The sequence below is a fragment of the Plodia interpunctella genome, chromosome 13 (assembly GCF_027563975.2).
Source record: "Plodia interpunctella isolate USDA-ARS_2022_Savannah chromosome 13, ilPloInte3.2, whole genome shotgun sequence".
NCBI classification, from domain to species: domain Eukaryota; kingdom Metazoa; phylum Arthropoda; class Insecta; order Lepidoptera; family Pyralidae; genus Plodia; species Plodia interpunctella.
Genome location: NC_071306.1, coordinates 10208836 through 10227795, shown reverse-complemented (window position 1 = coordinate 10227795; position 18960 = coordinate 10208836). Strand labels below are relative to the sequence as shown.

The window sequence follows — 18960 nt, the reverse complement described above, 5'->3', positions numbered from 1 at the left end:
CTTCAAGAAACCTTATTAAAGGAGCCTTAGGAGATGGTGTTGCGTAGATTCCTTACAGAGTTGTTATCTCACTCTATCGTCAGACCTGTTCCTGATATTGTGGCGTGTGGCCGCTCTAGAATAGAACCACTAAGGGATACACAGCCTCGGCAGTTCATAGGCAAGAATAGCATTCTCAAACACAAAATTGTAATGTAATTCCCCGAAGAAGTGTTATTGAACACGGGTGATTGCGCGTTAACTTGGGAAATATGGGCAGTTCAATATCTATAGAATGCATCCCGGTGGTATCGGCGAACATGAGCAATGTGCCATGTAGTACAACCAACCAACTCACTCAACCGCATTCAATGTTACAGAATATACACTATACAGGCTCACAGTGAAGAAAAATATATTTTCGTAAATATAGTAGGTAACGTTTATGTTTGATGATAAGTTATTGTCTGAGAATTTGTTGAAATTTCAAGGGATAAATAAACAGATACATGAGAAGTTCCTCTAAATTATTAGTCTGTATTCCAAACAGTATTCTATTTAACTTTTGTGAACTGACGAGAAGCAGGCTAATTTTCAGAATAAACATTTGATATCTTGATTTCAAGCGTAGACGATTACTGAGCGTAAAGGTCGAAATAAGAAGCCTGATAGCTGTACACACACAGAACATTGCCCAATGATGATCTTAATGCAACAGTAATAACAGTGAATTTCCATTGAATGTATGTAGATGTGTTGGTGACTGTACGTACAGAGCGTCGCGACGCCGACCGAGACAGATTGATAGCAAACAAGGGATTCGTTTTATTTGTCTTTGGACGGACCAATCAGCTCTATTGTAAGACATTGCTTTAGAAATTGGTGTGATATTATGTCCTTAGTAACAGATCGAATGAATGATTTGTTATTCAATTCGACCAATTTTAAAGGATAATAAAACTAATAACATAGTATACCAAAATACTCACGAGAACCGATCATCGCAGCGCAAGCGCAGTTTACAACCTTAGGCAGAAAGCAAAGTTCTGTGCCGCGTTTCTCTGTTCGTAATAAACTCAAAAACCACCACACGGACTTTCATGCGGTTTTCCTCAATAGATAGTGTGATTCCTAAGGAGTTTTAGGTGTTTAGCTATTATGTTAATTATGTTTTTACCCAAGCGAAGCCGAGAAGGGCCGCTAATTTCCAATAAAACAATAGCATTTTTCTCACAAGATGAGCATTTACATATTAAACGAATAGGTTTGTCCGGTGCTGTAAAGACAATATTTTTAGGTAGGGTAATAAATAGCAAGCTTCGCCCCCGCGTATCGCATCGGTCTCGGTAAGCCGAATGTGGCCGGTTAGTTCAACAGATGTAAGGTAAACCATAGAGCTGTTAGCTTTATGAAATACTAGATGTTTCTCGGGGCTTCTCTCTCGTGGGAATTTTGAGATAAAATATAGCCTATAGCAATCTTGGGTAATGTACCTTTCTAATGGTGAAAAAAAAAATTGAAATCGGTTCGGTAGTTTCGGAGATTACCCGCCTCAACTCACAAACGTTTCACAAAGCTCTTTATATAATAGTATAGATAACTGGCTGAAAAAGACGACAAAATATCCGTATTAAATATTTTTGTGAGTGTGATGAATATCTTGGCTGTATTACCTACTGTTGGATGGTCAGTTGTTTTTGTGAACAAACCGATGGAACTGAATATAATAAAATGTTCATAACCTTATAATAGAATGATGCCTATTACATAGAACTTTGACCGTATACTGAAAAGGATGGTCGTAAAATGTTGTAGCCCGAAATGTGCTTGTCATTCCAATAACGGACACTCTGTCGCATTTCTATCTTGGTTTATTATATTGTTAATACAATTGTAATATCAAGATTATCAAAATAAAACTCGGAAAATACTTCAGGGCTCTCAAAAAGGAAATTTGACTCAAACGCCTCCAATCCATTGAACATTCTGTTGATAGTATGATGTACATTTTTTTTAACGTGTGAAAGCTCCAAGTCTTGCTTTCAGACTCATGCTTGGGTATGAAACTTGACTCCTTCTAATCTTGTACTTACCCACGACGTGAGTCAGTGCTTGGGAACGTATACTAATACATTTTGCATGCTCGAGGTTATTGTGTGAGACAAAGCGATACGCGCAGTGTACTTATGTAAAAATACAATTTATACATAACTACACAATAAAGGAGATATGTTTTAAAACCAAGCACAAGTTTTTCAGCGAAACTATTGCCGTAAACGTCCTTGAACCGAGGGGAAATAACGAGCGGTCCAGAGCAGCAATAGCTATCGAAATAACTTCGGCAGTAAAAAGGGTTTACGTCTCGCGTAAATAAACACGACCTACAACGTGCGAGTGTACGCGGACCCCGAGCGCGAGGCAACAGACGGGCCGGGGCAAAGTAGAGGAGCCAGCAAAAAGTAAATATAAAGTATTAATACTTTTCTTTCCTTTATAATATAATCTTCTGAATACCTTATATATAGAATGAATGAATAAAGCAATGATACACACACTGAGAAACATCGTCAATTTGAAGCACTCGCACGTAACGTCATTTGCTGAGACCGCGTCGCCGAAGGTTCGCATTGTCGCGTGAAATTCTCATTATTTCTGAACTCAGAAATATGAGGCTGGTTTTATTGGGTGCGTGCCTCAATAAACGCTGTCGTATTCAACACAAGTAAATAGGCCATACATATAGTATAATACCTACTTGATCTTTTTGTCACATTGAGTATGTTAACACTGGTGAAAAACATTCTGTCAATTTACGTATTACCCGACTTTTCTTCTTTCTAAGCGGCAAAAGTTAATAACTGAAGTTTGATGTTATATGACAAGTAGAGGTATATTGCGCTAGTTTCCTCACGTCTAGAACGTTAGAGTTTATGCTAATGAACCCTAATATTATAAAGTTAAATATATACACAAAGTAAAAAATGTGTGTGACAAACTTGTCTAATGTGTTTAAGTGTTCATAATAGACACCTTTGTGCTGTACTCCGGTTGATGTCGTGGTGTGCAGGTGTGCAGGTCGCATTCATTAATGCTTAATAGCGCGTGGAGCTCAAAGGCCGTTGCGAGGTGTGAAACAAAACAAATATTAGCTTAATGTAAATAAATATATAAATCTTGGAAGTATACCAAATATAATTTACTTATTGAAATTCGCACATCAAATATTTGGACTAATTGAAATGGTATAGGTATCTACAGAAACTCCTGTTCCCGATATCCACGATAGAATCAAATTTCGGAATGAACACTTGATTTCTTTGATATGATCACTCACTCATTCATCATGATTTCACCATGATTCATCTCTATTCACCTGACTCTAACAATATGGTAATCGCGTCAACTTTCGCCGTCGAAAACACAATAACTCTGTTGTCGGCGAGAGCTGGCCCTGGCCTATACGTATGTGGCCTGACTAAGACTTTACAATATAATATCGATAACAAACAATGTTCAAATAGTACTGGTTTTGGGGAAACGCTTCAGTGGAGAGTAAATATAGCATCGCTGTTATATAATAAATAATCACATGAAATTATTTCAGTCAATAAATAATATTATTTTATCTTTGTTATGCTAATGTCTTTAGAAATTGCCTTAAATTCTACATTAGTTTAGTTTCAGAGAATAGTATAGGTAGTCTTATATGCTTTATTGAACATCATTCTGTAAGATGGGTTTAATGCCAGTATTATAGTGTAAGCGTAAATTATTTAAAGTGTAAATGTATTTACGCCGATTTTCAAGTGACACAAAATACGGGAAATTAAGTTGTAGTCTCACCATTATTTGACTGAATTATACCTGGACCACAATGTCTACTTAATATATTTTACACCAAGTTCATGTTAGTGATCACAGAGCCCGGACATCTTTTTTAGGGTTCCGTACCTCAAAATATAAAAATGGAAAAGATTCCATAGGATCACTTTGTTGTCAAGGCCCTTTTTCTTAGGAATGCGTACAAGTATAAAGTTGAAATTTACATGAAATATCAATGTCGATGGTCCCTTGAAGCGTTTGATAAATGAGTACCCGGATCAATCCTGGCGTTGATCAAAAACTATTTTCAAACTTAAAAAAAACTTACAAATTTGTACGGAACCCTCGGCGCGAGAGTCTAACTCGCACTTGATTTCATACTATTTGTTCGTAATGTCTTTTTAGGATTTACGTAGATTCCTAAATCTACCCCCACTTCAGGTATAACAGAGATTATATATTTAACTGAGTATTTACGAAATAGTGATAGATAGGCCAATAATTCCAGTTTAAACCGTCTGGTTTGGTAGAGTAGTGGTCTAAATATAGCTCGGTTTTATATGCAAATTGGTGGCAGGTCGGGGCGGCCGGGCAAACACTGATTGTGTATGGTCCACACCTCCAGTCTACAGCGATACCTTTTAAATTAGTTATTTATAATATCATGAGAGATTGTTCGCTTTCTTAGTGTGTGTCTTACTGATTTTAAATTTCAATGTGAAAAAACGAAGACCTACCGCTTTAGAAAAGGTGAATAAACCTAGGCAAGTACTACTACTTTCAATCTTGGCTAAATACGCATATAGAAATTCTTATTTGTTTTAATAATTTAGAAGATTATTGATATTACATGTAACGGCGCAACGCAACGATATATTAGATATTAGTATAAACAACAGGAATTAATCATTATATTGACGCCCACCATCGCATCGATTGGATATTTTCGGTATATCATGCCCGTAATCGTTGTGAGTTTAACATGAAGACTGTCATTATGTAATGACACCAAACTGACATGTCTCGAAGCTGTCACATTATCTTAGATGGACATGAAACATAGACCTAAGTTTTTACCAAGGTGCCGGCCATGTAGTGGAAGTCATGATGTCACAAAAACACAAATGAGTGAAACACGCTTTCGTGTGTTACAAATCTTTGGTTTAGGAATAGTAGTCCGGCATTGTAATGTGGCGTACATTATAATGTTGTAGCCAAACTTCTATTCCGTCAGGTGGCATGTTGTCATACTACCACACAGAAAAAAAAACAATAACTTGAATTATCACTAGTAACAATAACGATCTGCTAAAATAAACAATAATTCGACTTGGTTTATGTTTACTGTGCGAGAATTGTAAAAATAAAGGAATATTATTGAATGTTCTGAACAAAGTGGGAAATCTTTCAGACAAACGAGTGTCACAGACTACGCTCTCGCTGGCGACGATCTAAAACGCGGAGTAATTACGGCGAGCCTTCTTCGTGCAGAAGGCTAGATTGCTCCAGTGATGGGCATTCTATGTAGTTTTTTCTAGTTTTATTTTATTTGTACAAACACTTCTGTCTGTAATTAAAATATTCTATTTAAAGTTGTGAAATTTCAAACAGAATAACATGAAAATGCTTTAATATACTACTGGACTTCTCTATTGCGTGTAAGTTTGGATCAATAAGTACTTTTTGTCTGCTCAAGATTCATATTCATTCAAGATGAATGTGATTCATGTCACATTCATTCAAGAACACAAAACTTATTAAACAATTTATTACAATTTAATTAAAAAAAAATATAACTGTTAGTGGTCGGCACCGATCATACGATTGAATCGGTCAAAAGAACTATACTAACTAATAGAAGAATTATATATAAACTGTTAATTTAGTATTTTTGTTCCATTTTCAGCTGAAAATTCGCTTGAAACAAATAGCGTCCGACGCGAACCACGTGACGGCATCATCGGCGCCGCCAGTCTTAAGGCGAGGAGTAATTACGACGGTTAACTATAGACACATATAGCAAAAGAAGGATTGATTGATCACAATGGTGTTAATACAATGATACTAAGGTGATAACGAACGCCATCTTATCACTTTATAGGATAGACAGAACCAAGAGCCCACCCGATTATACAATTTATATGTGTTCTGCTTATATTATCGTTGCCATATTTAAGAGATTTGAAAATATTTCTAAAAGTGTTTATGCTAAATACGCTTAATCTGCTCAAAATTCACAGGATTTAGATGTTGATTTTGCTCCTTATTCAAGATATATGCAGACTATAGTCAGTCCAGCTGTCAGCAAACTATAGAGTCTAGTCTCGAGTGTAAATACAAGTGAGACGTAAACACCAGTAATCCGGAGCATGTGACTAATTCCGCGAGGTCTCGCCTCAGAACTAACACTCGTGTCAAATGCGCGGCGCGTCGCTGCATTACATTACTACCAAGTACATGGTCCTACGACGCTATGTACAGCGGACAGTACGTCAACCAATGCATATATATTGAAAATTGGCCAATATTAACAAAGCATCATAGCACCTCGACATGTGTCGATTACTACGACGACAAAAATTTACCTGAAGGCTATTTTATCGTTATGTCGTGAGCTGAGTTAGAGTTGACATAGGAATAAGAAGACATAAGTTTATTTGTCAGACAAATCAAAAAATCCCCGACTTTCAATATTTACTTCGCTACAACTGTGGAACGGCTGAACCGATTTTGATCAAACATATTCTAAGAACCATCGCATAAAATTTGCTATCAAATAAAAAAACCGCATCTAAATCTGTTCACCCGTTGATAAGCTACGGTGCCACGTACAAGCGGTCAAATTAATAACACCCCTCTTTTTGCGTCGGTGGTTTAAAATATTACTCTTTATATATTAAATTTTACCTTTGAAATATTAGATAATGTATTTAGATTCGTAAAACTACCGTCTGATTGCGATTACTACTCAATGATATTGGTTTGTTAGTTCTCTAGACAAACATGTGTAAGTTTGACACATCCTCCATTTTTATAAAAAAACATCTAAGTATGCTTTACAAGTTAAAAATAAAGGAAATTATAAATAAATAAATGAGGAGAAATCACACATATTGAGCTAGCCCCAAAGTAAGTTCGAGACTTGTGTTATGAGATACTAACTCAACGATACTATATTTTATAACAAATACATATATAGATAAACATCTAAGACCCGGGCCAATCAGAAAAAGATCGTTTTCCATCATGACCCGACCGGGGATCGAACCCGGGACCTCTCGGTTCAATGGCAAGAACTTTACCGCTGCGCCACCGAGGTCGTCCTTAAATTACTATTTAATTTATCACCTCGCAGTGTTTATTGTCTATAGAACTAGCTGAATCTGTCGTTTATCGCTGCGAAGTGAATTTATAATCTGCGAGACGAGGCGACAACTCGAATAAACAAGCGCCTCGGAGCGACTTTGTCTCGCATCGCAGAGCTCGGCCACTTTCCATTGCTCCCAACACGTATACAATTTTAATTTAAGAACTTTAACGATCTTCCGTTGTCTGCTGTGCGGTGACATAGATATATATATTATACACTGCCCACTTAAAGTGTTTGTAAATGAAAAGCATTAAACAGGGTCGGATCATTGGTAGATCTCTATAAGGTCTTCTATACCGTGTAGGTGTAGACTACGCCTAGCAATGAAATGTTTGATGTCACTAAATATTAGCTCCAATATTAAAAATAAATATGGGCCGATATTGTCACACAACCGCAATCCTGTTCTGTACACTCTAATAAAGAAATGGATCATACATGGTACTTCAAAGAGATACATAAAAATCCTATCGACTTCGTATCGCCGTACCGTGAATGCTTGAAAAGGTTCTGCTGTAGCTACAAGTCTATATGTTTTTTGTTTTCATGAAACCTCAGGAAATTTATAAAAACATTTGTATGTTTTCATCACATAATTTATTTATAGTGAGTGGCATGATGTCACGTGCGTCATAAAGTCCGCAATTCGTGCGGACGTCCGATGACTTTATGGACGTGCGAGGTCCCACACGTGTGACCTCTATAGATTCCAAATTGAGGATAATTTAGACATCATTTATATTACATAGTATCTCTTATCCCCACGAGAAACATGTGGGAATGTCATGACCTTTTCACAAGAGATCATTTTCCAAGGTGCGCCAAGGGGCGCCCCTTGAGAGACCGCTAACTTTGAAATAACTTGCTTACTATTATTACTAAAACCCAGTAGTAAAATAGTTCCACCCATCTAAGGTAAAAATGTAGAAGTACTGCATACGAGTACATTAATATCCAAACAATTCATTTAATTCATTTAACCCTTTCTGTTCGTAGTTAGCCTGCTAATTAATTGTCACGTCAAAGAAAATTGTTTCTTATTAATGTTTTGTTTCCCTGTGCCTACAAGAAATTGAGTCGCAGGCAACAAGTTAATTCTTCAAAGGGCTGTGAAGTCCAAAGCAGAAGCCAGGTTTGCTGAAACTGAGTTAACGATTAATTCCTTTGTCGATATTGTAAAATAATAAGAGGCAAATCTAATTTTATTTTGTGAGAGAACAGACGCTCGCTCGCAGCCAGTTAGAAGAAAACTTTATTTACGAAATATGTTTTGTCTCTTTTTATATTCATAAATGTCCTAATTAATACCTTCAGATATACTATACTAGTTCGATTTGATATGAATTGAATGGACTTTGTCATTGTAGGGTGGAATATAACCTGGACTAGCACATAATATTACGGTCCTAGTTATCCAAAAATTCCAACGGGACGCCTCTAGTCATTATATAAATTACCAAAAGATCAATATACCAAAGATTATTATGTAAGTAGTTATTCAATTTGAATATTTTTTACACCATATTGCCGTAATTATTGATATGAATTCAAATTCGTTTCCTACCTAAAATGCCTCTAGTCGATCGTACGTGTGAAATTGTTGACATCAAACGAGCGTTGACAACTCATTTAACATGTAACGCACGATTTGTTAAACACTACCAACAAAAGCGGTACATTTGTACAACAATATACTTGCGTAAGAGGCTCTCCTTTATCCCCGCGTAAAACTGGTAATTAGCCGAAATTAATGAGAAATGAGCGGCGATTACCGCGCGAAGCACAGAATTTAGGATAAAAAATTATTAGACACCATGTGATGTGTTTTCTAACAAGATATAAGTAACACTCACCAATTAAAATTTTAACTTCCAACGGAAATTCAAATTGTGTTTGTGTTCTGCAATTGAGTTCTCTAGACAAAGATGTGTAATTTTGACACATAGGATGTATCAAAGTTTCGCAGTTGTGACTGTTCTGTTATCTTATTATTCCGATTTCTGTGGAAGCATCGCAGCGACGCTGGCCGGAGCGGCGCGTGACGCCATTGTCGCGCGACACAATGCCGCATTGTGCAACGAGTTCATTCCGCGTGTATACCAAATGAATGTCTTAGATACTTCCGAGTGACCTGACCTGTTTTTAACACTCTTTTTTTTTAAACTGCCAAGCATTGATGTACTCATATATACATATCAGTTTTTTAATTATTAATTTTGTAATAAATATATATAATTATAACTATTAATTTTGTAATTAATATTTTGATCAGTGGGGGTCATTAAGTAGTTTAACAATTCTCCAGAAAATCTACAATGTCAAAATCATAATAAATGAACTCTTCTCATTCCTGAGGCATTTATTATTTCGTTCTTTAAATAACTCTTTCGGCATAAGGGTGACGCCATTTTTCGCAGATGTCCCATTGAACAGATAAGAGAATGGCCGGGTGCGGTGATCCGTGGAATGAACGACTCCGGGACGAGGTAGGGCTGGCTTTTACAGTAATAAAGAGTAGGTAAATCATCTTCTTTTACAAGCTTATCTAATTGTAATATCGCTTTGTCTAAAATTCAATTACAAAAGATTTCAGTTTACGTTTTGTTTAACTTGTTTTGCTAAAATCTTCTAGTTAACGGTGTAGAGTGAAGTATGATGGAGTAGTTACGTGAGTAGTGTAAATTGATGCGTTTTAAACACTAGTTTATGTAAGGGCAATAAATTAAAAATAGATTGTGTTGCCTAATAATAATAATATTCCACAATCAGTTGTCGGCAGTCACGCGTCATCCCCCCCCCCCCTCTCCCGTTGAGCGGTCATTACGGTAATGCGCTGTATAATTGGATCAGGATAACTCGGCAGTACGTAGTGTCGTTGAGGATTGTCGTATAAGCGTAAACCCGTCCTACCAAAGGTCTTAGGCTTTAGAATATTACTTATTTCAATTCCTTACGAGTATTTGACGCTAAAAAAATAAAAATGGATTCCAATGTTTAGCTTAGTACACTACCTGTGTATAGGTAGAGTACATAATAAAATATCATAGCCCATGAGTATTTTATATTCCACATAAACTATAAATAATATATCCACGTCACTATCACTAAAATGTAACATTACTGGAATCGTTAACCCTAAAACGGGCGTTTATGAATAAGAAACCAGCACATTCGCGGGCGCATAACCCGGCCGAATGGCAAACTCTACCGCCCTGCAAACTTTGTAGTCACATTAGTGGAGCCCCGCAAGAACCCTTAACAAAGCTATGAATGCTCAGGCTGAGCAGGGTGTAACTAGTAGTAAGTACCCAAAGGTTTAACAGTTTTAAATTTATTCGGTATCGTTTTCTCTCACCTGACTGATTTAGGGTCCGCTTTCCTATTTTTTGGAGATAAAATTCAACTATTTGTATGACTTAAAAGATTCTCATCGATTCTCCTTCCTATAGGTATGACAACGAGTCGTGGTTAATATTGGAATTTTATTTTATTTTTCGTCGAAATATTTTATTTAGTTCTGGACTATTCTTATGCAGCAGTAGTATTGGTAGTAGCAGGATTGGTGGCAGGCGTCATCCTACCAATCCTTTCTAGAATAATATATATATATAGGAGAAAATATATTTATTTACAGTAAGCACACAACTCTTCCATGCAAACGATCACGAAGATTAGGTTTGATACACGTGTAGGTGTGAATAGTTTTTGTGAGATTTTTCGCGCGACAATTTTCCTCTGGCTCCTCTTTCTGTGGGTGTAATAAAAACTACTTCGCTTGAAACTAGTCGTGGAATATATCATTTCGAATATGAGTTAGTTTTTTTTACCTTCACTCTTCGGAACGCAACGCTGTGTGGAACAAACAGTTCTGAACCGGGAAGTGTTTATTGTTTGCAACAGGTCACGAGGTCGCTCTCCTTACAGAGGCGGAAACGAGTACGATCTAGACTGTAGTGTAGGTCTTATCAGGCTGGCCAGCTCCCGATACGCCTGTCGAGATTAGAGAAAACTACTGTTCGTTGAGGATATCGGTGAGTTAGCTACCTATTCAGGTAACTTGGAGTTTTGATATCCACTTGTTAAAACAAAAGGCTACATTGAGAATCTGTGGCAAAAATTGTACAATGTTCAGTTTTGTACAGAAATCGCTAGTAGTTTGTAACGTACTGAAAATGTATGTAAAAAGTAATAAGATTTTTTAATGAATAATCTTTTTAACGTTACAAAGTAAACAAGGAACCCTTATAGTATAGTCATGTCGTCTGTTCGTCCGCCGGCTGCTTGAGGAGTCTGCGAGATGGATTTCCCACATTAACCTTTTCGTATTTTTTTGGCAGGCATGTTTTTACATGGCTTACATATTATCTATGCCACGACATTGGCTGCTCAAGCTCCGTGAAAATGCATCATTCGTTTCCTGACCCCGACTCCGCCCCACGTAATATTCTGTCGAGCACACCTTTAAACCATACATGTCCATACATGAACCGATCATAATGTAAATATTTATATTTTATTTATTGAAATTTTAAATAAAAGTTCTAACTAAGTAGTAAGGAAACCTGTACCTAGTGTCTGAAGAACTATTGATATCCTTTTATGTTCGCAATACCAGACCTAAGCAAATATCAAGTTTTCCTTTTATGGCAGTAGTTTATATGATCTTTACGACACGCGCATTCTACGAGATTGGGGGCGTGGGAACTGTAGCGAGAAAAACGTCCCCAAATAATCGGCTTAATTTTTTATAGAGAGCATAGAAAAAGATTTACTTATTTGTTGTTTAGTTCTTCATTTATTTCGTGAATGAATTTGTATAAAATTATATATTAATTATATTATAAGTACATATTATGTTATATTATGTTAATAGCATGTGGTGTCTCACTGCTGGGCAAAGGCCTCCCACCTACTTCGCCACCCGTCTCTGTCCATTGCGTAACTCCTCCAGTTGTTATCTGTCGCATCTAAATCATCCGACCATCTTGTTCTGGGACGGATGGATTCTTTTTCATCGCCAGCCAGCGTGGACCAATTCTGTTGCTATTCTAGCCCACCTTACTTCCTGCATCCTGTAAATGTAGCCAGCCCAGGCTCACTTATAAGTAAATCCTTAAAATATAGTCAAAATTAGTACAAGGCAGTTTTACAATTTGAACGATGTAGTTTTGATATATCTCGCCAAGTTGCAACCCTAGCCATGCGTCCTAGCTCGCGACAGCAGCGCCGTCGCCTTGCACTTGGCAGTTCTCATGCATAGCAATGTTTTCAGAGGATATTCCATCTTGTGTGCCTCGAAGTTTTGATGTCCTAAAGATCCAAGAATAACTGGAACAATTTTATCAAACCCTTAAGTAACTTTATTTATATTTTTTTTATTAGAATATTTATTGTGGCCCCACAACAAATACTTAACACAAAATTTATGGCCCCCATTTTGTAAAATAAAAATTGGAGGAAAAAAGAATTCGATAAGTCCTTCATTTTAAATTTTATTATTTTTCAAAATAAGTCCCGCTCTCCTTATTTTCCTTATTCCTTATTTTTCAATATTGGCTCAAGAGCAAAAAAGGCAAAGGGCTGATAGCTTCTACATTACCCTTAGTCAGAAGTAGATCGATAGAGACCACCGCAAAAGTATCAAAAAAATACTTACTTATTATTATTTATATTTCATAATGAAACGCGAAAATTTTAAAATTGGTTTCTCTATTATTATCTTTAAAGTCCACCGTATTATGGTATCACTCGTTAAACGCCAAGACATTAAATTTGATTCACGGAATATTTTCACGTTTATCCCTCTCCGTCCACGTAACTAAGGTGTGTGCACGCCGCGTCATGTTCGCCTCAACAGGCACGTCGAGTCACAGAGTAAATTTACCATCCTAGAGCGCCGGCGCCAGAAATCTCTCGCTTGAACTTCCAATCTTCAGACATATTTTCCGTCTCGCGGATTTCCTATGAAAATGTTTACATTTTTCACAAATGTTGAAAAGCTATTCTTATTGAATGGGTTAGAAATCAATGTACCAAATCATGTTTCGTATATTGTACAATAGTTGTAACTATACGCTACTAACCCAACATTGTACCTATGTATGTATTCAGAGACATGTTTAGAAACTCGTATGGTTTCATTATTTACTCATAGCAGTTTCGTGTCATAATTATATTGAATTTATGTACATTAAGAACATGCAGCAAAGCGGACTTTATGGTTGAAAAATCGCTCAAATAAGAGATTTTATTTATTACTTTACTAAAAAAATTAACGTCTATAATATTTTTCTTATCATTCACTCGTAAAAAATCCATTGAAATAATAATTCAATTAGCGAAATTAAAAAGAAATTAAACTCTGCCGGGCCACGCGGAAAGCCATGGCATATTTCAGTGAACTTTGTGAATTAAACGAAGACCAGCGACCTGAACGTCCCCTCTCCCTCATACCCTGTACAACGCCTCCCCCCCTCCACTCCTGGATTAATTTAATGAACCTTTTTTCCCGCCAACCGTTTGTTACTCGGGTGTGTCGGATTGGTTCCATTAATTTCACAACCAACTGAGATCTTACTGCGGCGTTACTATCACATTATGTCTTTATGAAATACAAGCATATTAATTGATTATTATTTTTTAAATTCACGACCAATAAGACCGTCTTTGCTCTATAATCTGATAAGAGCGATTTCACTTTGACTGTAATTATATAATGTCAAAATGCACATAAAATTCGTTATAAAACAAGCGTTGATTCTGTTAACGTACTCGCTAAGCTTAGACATAGGGTCGCAATAGATTTACTGTTGACACAGGATTATCATTTCAAAAAGCAAAATACACCCACAACACACAGTCAATCAAGTCGTGTCTCAATATTTTATAGTGAAAATACTACAATTTAAACATCATTGAGACACGATTATGACTAAGGTAGAATGGAATGGACACCCGTCGGCGTCGTCTCCGTTGATTGCGGAGAAGGCCGGAGACAGAGCCTAGCAATAATGAGGCTAATGGAGCAGAACAAGGATATCGACGGAGCATTTGATTTAGAGGACCGGACGTTTTAACATCTACATTATCTTACTAAATTATTATCGGTTTAGGAACGAGGTTATGTTAACAATAATACTGTATCGTATTCCATTACCTGTTAAAGATATAAATGTCAAATTTTATGAGGATACTGATGGCCAACGTTGCCACGATAAAAAAAGAAATAACATTTTCTATCACTGCCACGACAGCTACCACTAACCAAAAACACAAATTATAATCATCAGTGCGCATGTTATGTAATTTAGTGCCCACGTATAATTTGCGAAGATATTTATGTCTGAGATTTGTGATCAAGCGGTCGAAAAGGATTCATGTGATGAAAATTCATGCAATGATCGGCTTGAACCAATCCATAAATATTTATTAGGTTAGATGTCGCATATACCTGCATATCTATACTTCTATACTATTATATAAAGAGTTGAGTTAATGGGTTTGTGAGTTTGTGTTTGAGGCGGGTAATCTCCAAAACTACCGAACAGATTTCAAAAATTCTTTTATCATTAGAAAGGTACATTATCCAAGATTGCTATAGGCTACATTTCATCTCAAAATTCCCACGGGAGCTAACATCTTAAAAATATAAACAGACTTCATATTTGTTTTGTTTATTATTTTGTTTATTACTTGCCTTGTTTTCAAGACGACTTACTGCAGTTGCAACCAATTTGCTGTGTAAATGAAGGGCTATAAACTATTGCCGCCTTTCATTAATTGATTGATACATGCAAGACATTCAATTATTACATGAGTTAGGCGGTGATGGAGGAACGGTTAAAATGCCCGTCTATGGATCAAAAGGTCCCAGGTTCAAATTTTACTCATGCCATATGAGTTTGTATACCAATCTGATTCATGTACTTATAATAGTTTCCATCGACCACAACCTGCTTCCGGTGTAGGAAGACATCGTAAGGAATCCGGCACAATCCGGTCGATTATTAACTTGTGTGTAAAACGAAGAAACCAATGGCAAACCACTACATGGATAGTGCCAAGAAATGTATTGTGTGTGGTAAATCCCAAATAGTGATCATGACCCTCAGCCATGAGGTATTCCTCATGGCTGAGACTAGAATATTACATGATACAAGTGCACATGCAATATCTATTGTAACAAAAGTCTGTGCGAATCTTCGTCGAGAGCTCAGAAGGCCGCGCTATCTGAGATTGGAATCACAGAGCAGCGGCATGGGTTGGCAGCGATTCATTGTTATTTCAAACCTTTTCTGTATTTTTGTTAGGCAGATGTGTTAACTTGATTTTCTAAATTCGTAGATACAAATGCAATGTAACGAATAATTATGTATTTTATCAATGTACAGTTGTACATACTATGTATATATTTTCTTTTTTTTTATTATATACTTTCGAGAATATAAGACTTCAAAGGTTTTGAGATACGTGTTCTCTCGTATATAAGACATTGAAATCATATCAAAACCTGATCGATAACTCGTATTTGTATAAAAGTCAGAAAAAAGAAAGTGAACCATAATATTCCGGGTTAGCAAATATTATTGTACGCAGTAGAGGAATGATTCCTCACATAACATTTGGACAAATCATTTTATTGGATAAACCCCTCTGCATATACCGCTAGCTCTCTCCATGTGGATGCTTCCAATTGCCGCACTTGCTTAAATGGCAAAAACATAATAAGATTATTTAGAAAAGGGATCACAAGGGTAGGATTGCTTAAGTTCTGTCTATATAATAAGAAGATTTGATAATATTATATCACAGAATAATATATTTACAAGTGAAGACTTATAAAAGATGACGAGGTACCTGCGTATATAACGAGGTAGATAATCTTCAAAGTGATTTCCTTACATTGAAATGGTTTGATAAACCTACGCTCGAGTTGTAAGTATCAAAGTTTTCGCATAATGTTTGGACACAAGATGGGATTACTCCACAGACTTATGTCAAGCTAGATAGCGCCTCTTCACTAAATAAGGAAATACTGTAGAATTAAGAGTGCACTAGTCATTAGAGTGGTCCACTTCATATCTTGCCATGGGTATGTCGCACAATATGGATAGCTAAGGGACACATAGCCTTGACAGTTGTCCGGTTGTAAAATCATAGCCAAATCTTTTTACGTTGACCTCGGGCTTCACTCCGAATGCGACCAGGAACAAGCGAAGATTAGAGAAAGAGTATTTTGATTTAAAAACACAGGAAACACATGCACAACTGCACATGCATACAAGCACACTGCATGCACCGGCGGCATAAGCTATCTAGCTTATTATACATCTATGGATTTTTCGTCTTCGAGATCCCGAATCAAAAACGTCAAGACACGGGGTTGGAATAAAGAAGAAAGTTGAAATTGTTAAAGCTTTCGAGACATCCGACGCAGAAGTTTGGGACGGTATTTAGAAATGGCGCGTCTAAATGAAATTTCTTTCGCAATAAGAAGACTTCATTAAGCATTCAATTGCATTTAGCTAAGTAATGACTAGCTAAGTGATGATATATGTTGCAGTATATCATCTGTAGGGATGTAAATATAAGTATTACTGTTAATGGTTAGAATCGAAAATAATTAAAGTTCAAACTTCAATTATTTTGAATTAAATCTGATTATCTATATAGGGTGATTTCTGAGAAAGATTTGTTATGGTTTTACCCGTGGTTTTACTCGAGCGAAGCCGGGACGGGCTGCTAGTGTACTTATAACATAAAAAATAACTAAATTTTTCCGAATGAAACATATTAGTGAACGCTTTTAATAAATAATAAAATAGGCGCTAGGCGCGGCTAGGGCCTCCCACCTGAGCATGAAATACTTATTTTTGATCTAAACAATACGGCGGCGCCCCGCGGGAAGGCGTCGTGTATTGAGTAATGAGGTTGACGTACTGTGTTCGCAGGATACCTAGTAATTAAACCTTTGACGAGGGTTCCTGAGGATGTGTTAGAATATTCTTAACAATCTAATAAAGACATGTAAATTGGGTCTTATAGACTTGGTTATACTCGTGGGAAATACTCCATTCCTTTTTTCAGACGTTTATTGAACTATTATAAAAGAAGCAGATTCAGTTACATGGATATGGGTTGTAGGGCCTATTGTGAGTATGTAACACGTAGTAAATGTTTGAACTTCGCGTGCTTCGCGAAGCGCAACTTCTTCCGAAGACAAATCCTAATATGATCACAACTATATCCTTTTTCTTGGTGTTGAAGCTGCAAAAGACAAACTATGATAGAAAATTCACTAAATATAAAATGTTGGGTCGTCGAAATAATGATGAAATTTACATTAACATTCTTAATTACCCAAAAATCGTTTTAACTAATTTGCTTTGCTCAAGAAACGTACAAAAAATTACATCTATTTCAATTTTTTAAAACTACTAAACAAGACTTACGTCCTGTCTTGGGAAGTGGTCGGTCACCACAGCCACTTACAGAAAGAACAATTAATATACTTAATGTAATGCATTCGACCAGGTATGTTTAAAGAGAAAATATTTATTTTTGTCACAAAAATCGGTCCAGTAGTTTTTAAGTTTATTCAACTCAAAAACAACTGGACCGATTTTGATGATATTTGGCACAGAAACAGACGAAACCTACAGGTGCAATATATAGATAGGGCAGATTAATATTCCATTAAACTCAATCCAGTAACATAATGATATCACTACTAAACGTGAACCGTTTTATATGTCTGGCAAGATAGGGAATATATCACTTTGGTAAAACTGTGTTACGGTATATAATTATATCTCTAGGGATATAACTATATCCCGTAACATAGTTATACTAAAGTAATTCAATGCTATCTTACTAGGAACACAATTATAAAACGGTTCAAGTTTATGTCCACAGGCACACAACCGTGTTGCGGCTTTGTCATCCATACTATCATATATTATATAGGTACTATACTAATAATTGTTATAAATGCGAAAATCTGTTTACCTGTTCACGGCAAAACCGCTGGACTGATTTTGATGAATTGGTATGTATGTAGTTAAAGACCCATGTTCAAACGAAGGCTAATATATTTTTTTCAAAAATCAACCTACATAAGGCTGTAATAGGGGGTGAAAAATTTTATGAAAATTACGTTGAAAAGACGACTTAATTGGTAACTATTCTACGCTGATGAAGTCGCGGGTGAACAGTTCGTATAAAAATAAATTGGAATGTAATTCGAATGGAATCTTCAAAGATTTTTATATCTTAGAAATTGTTCTAAGATTCCATTGTTTATTTAATCCACATATTTTAATGAAGAATGGAACTTCATTGATGTACAGAAATATATTTTCATTAAAGTCAATTTAACAAAATTAGCTTATAATAACAGCTAAATCCTTTTATAATTTTGTATAAATTATAATGAAAATGACGTTGAATGAAAATGCGAGTAAGTACTTCTTTTAGTACCTACGTTCATTTATATCATTACATTTTCAGAAAAACATTACAGTTAAATACGCGTATGTGATTCGGAAAATAATCGTGCATCTATTTTCAAAAACGGATTTCTCTAAAATACTTTGTAATAAGAAACTATAATATTTAGTTGATCATACAAACTGACTTTAAAGGCCAACGGGGCCATAAACCAGGTAGATTTTGCAGAAGTAACTCAAATATTTCACGAATATTGCAGCAATTATTATTGTTTTGATGAAACATATTATCCTACTTTAAAAACCATCAAATTCAATACGAAAATACGCGCCATAAAACAT

The 18960-nt window shown here is 36.0% G+C and overlaps 1 protein-coding gene across 3 annotated transcripts in view; it reads right to left on the bottom strand.

Annotated features, from left to right (window-relative positions):
• Dh31-R (Diuretic hormone 31 Receptor) overlaps nt 1-18960 on the bottom strand; it is a 97556-nt gene that overhangs the window by 37084 nt on the left and 41512 nt on the right. The gene's annotated exons all lie outside the window — the stretch shown is intronic.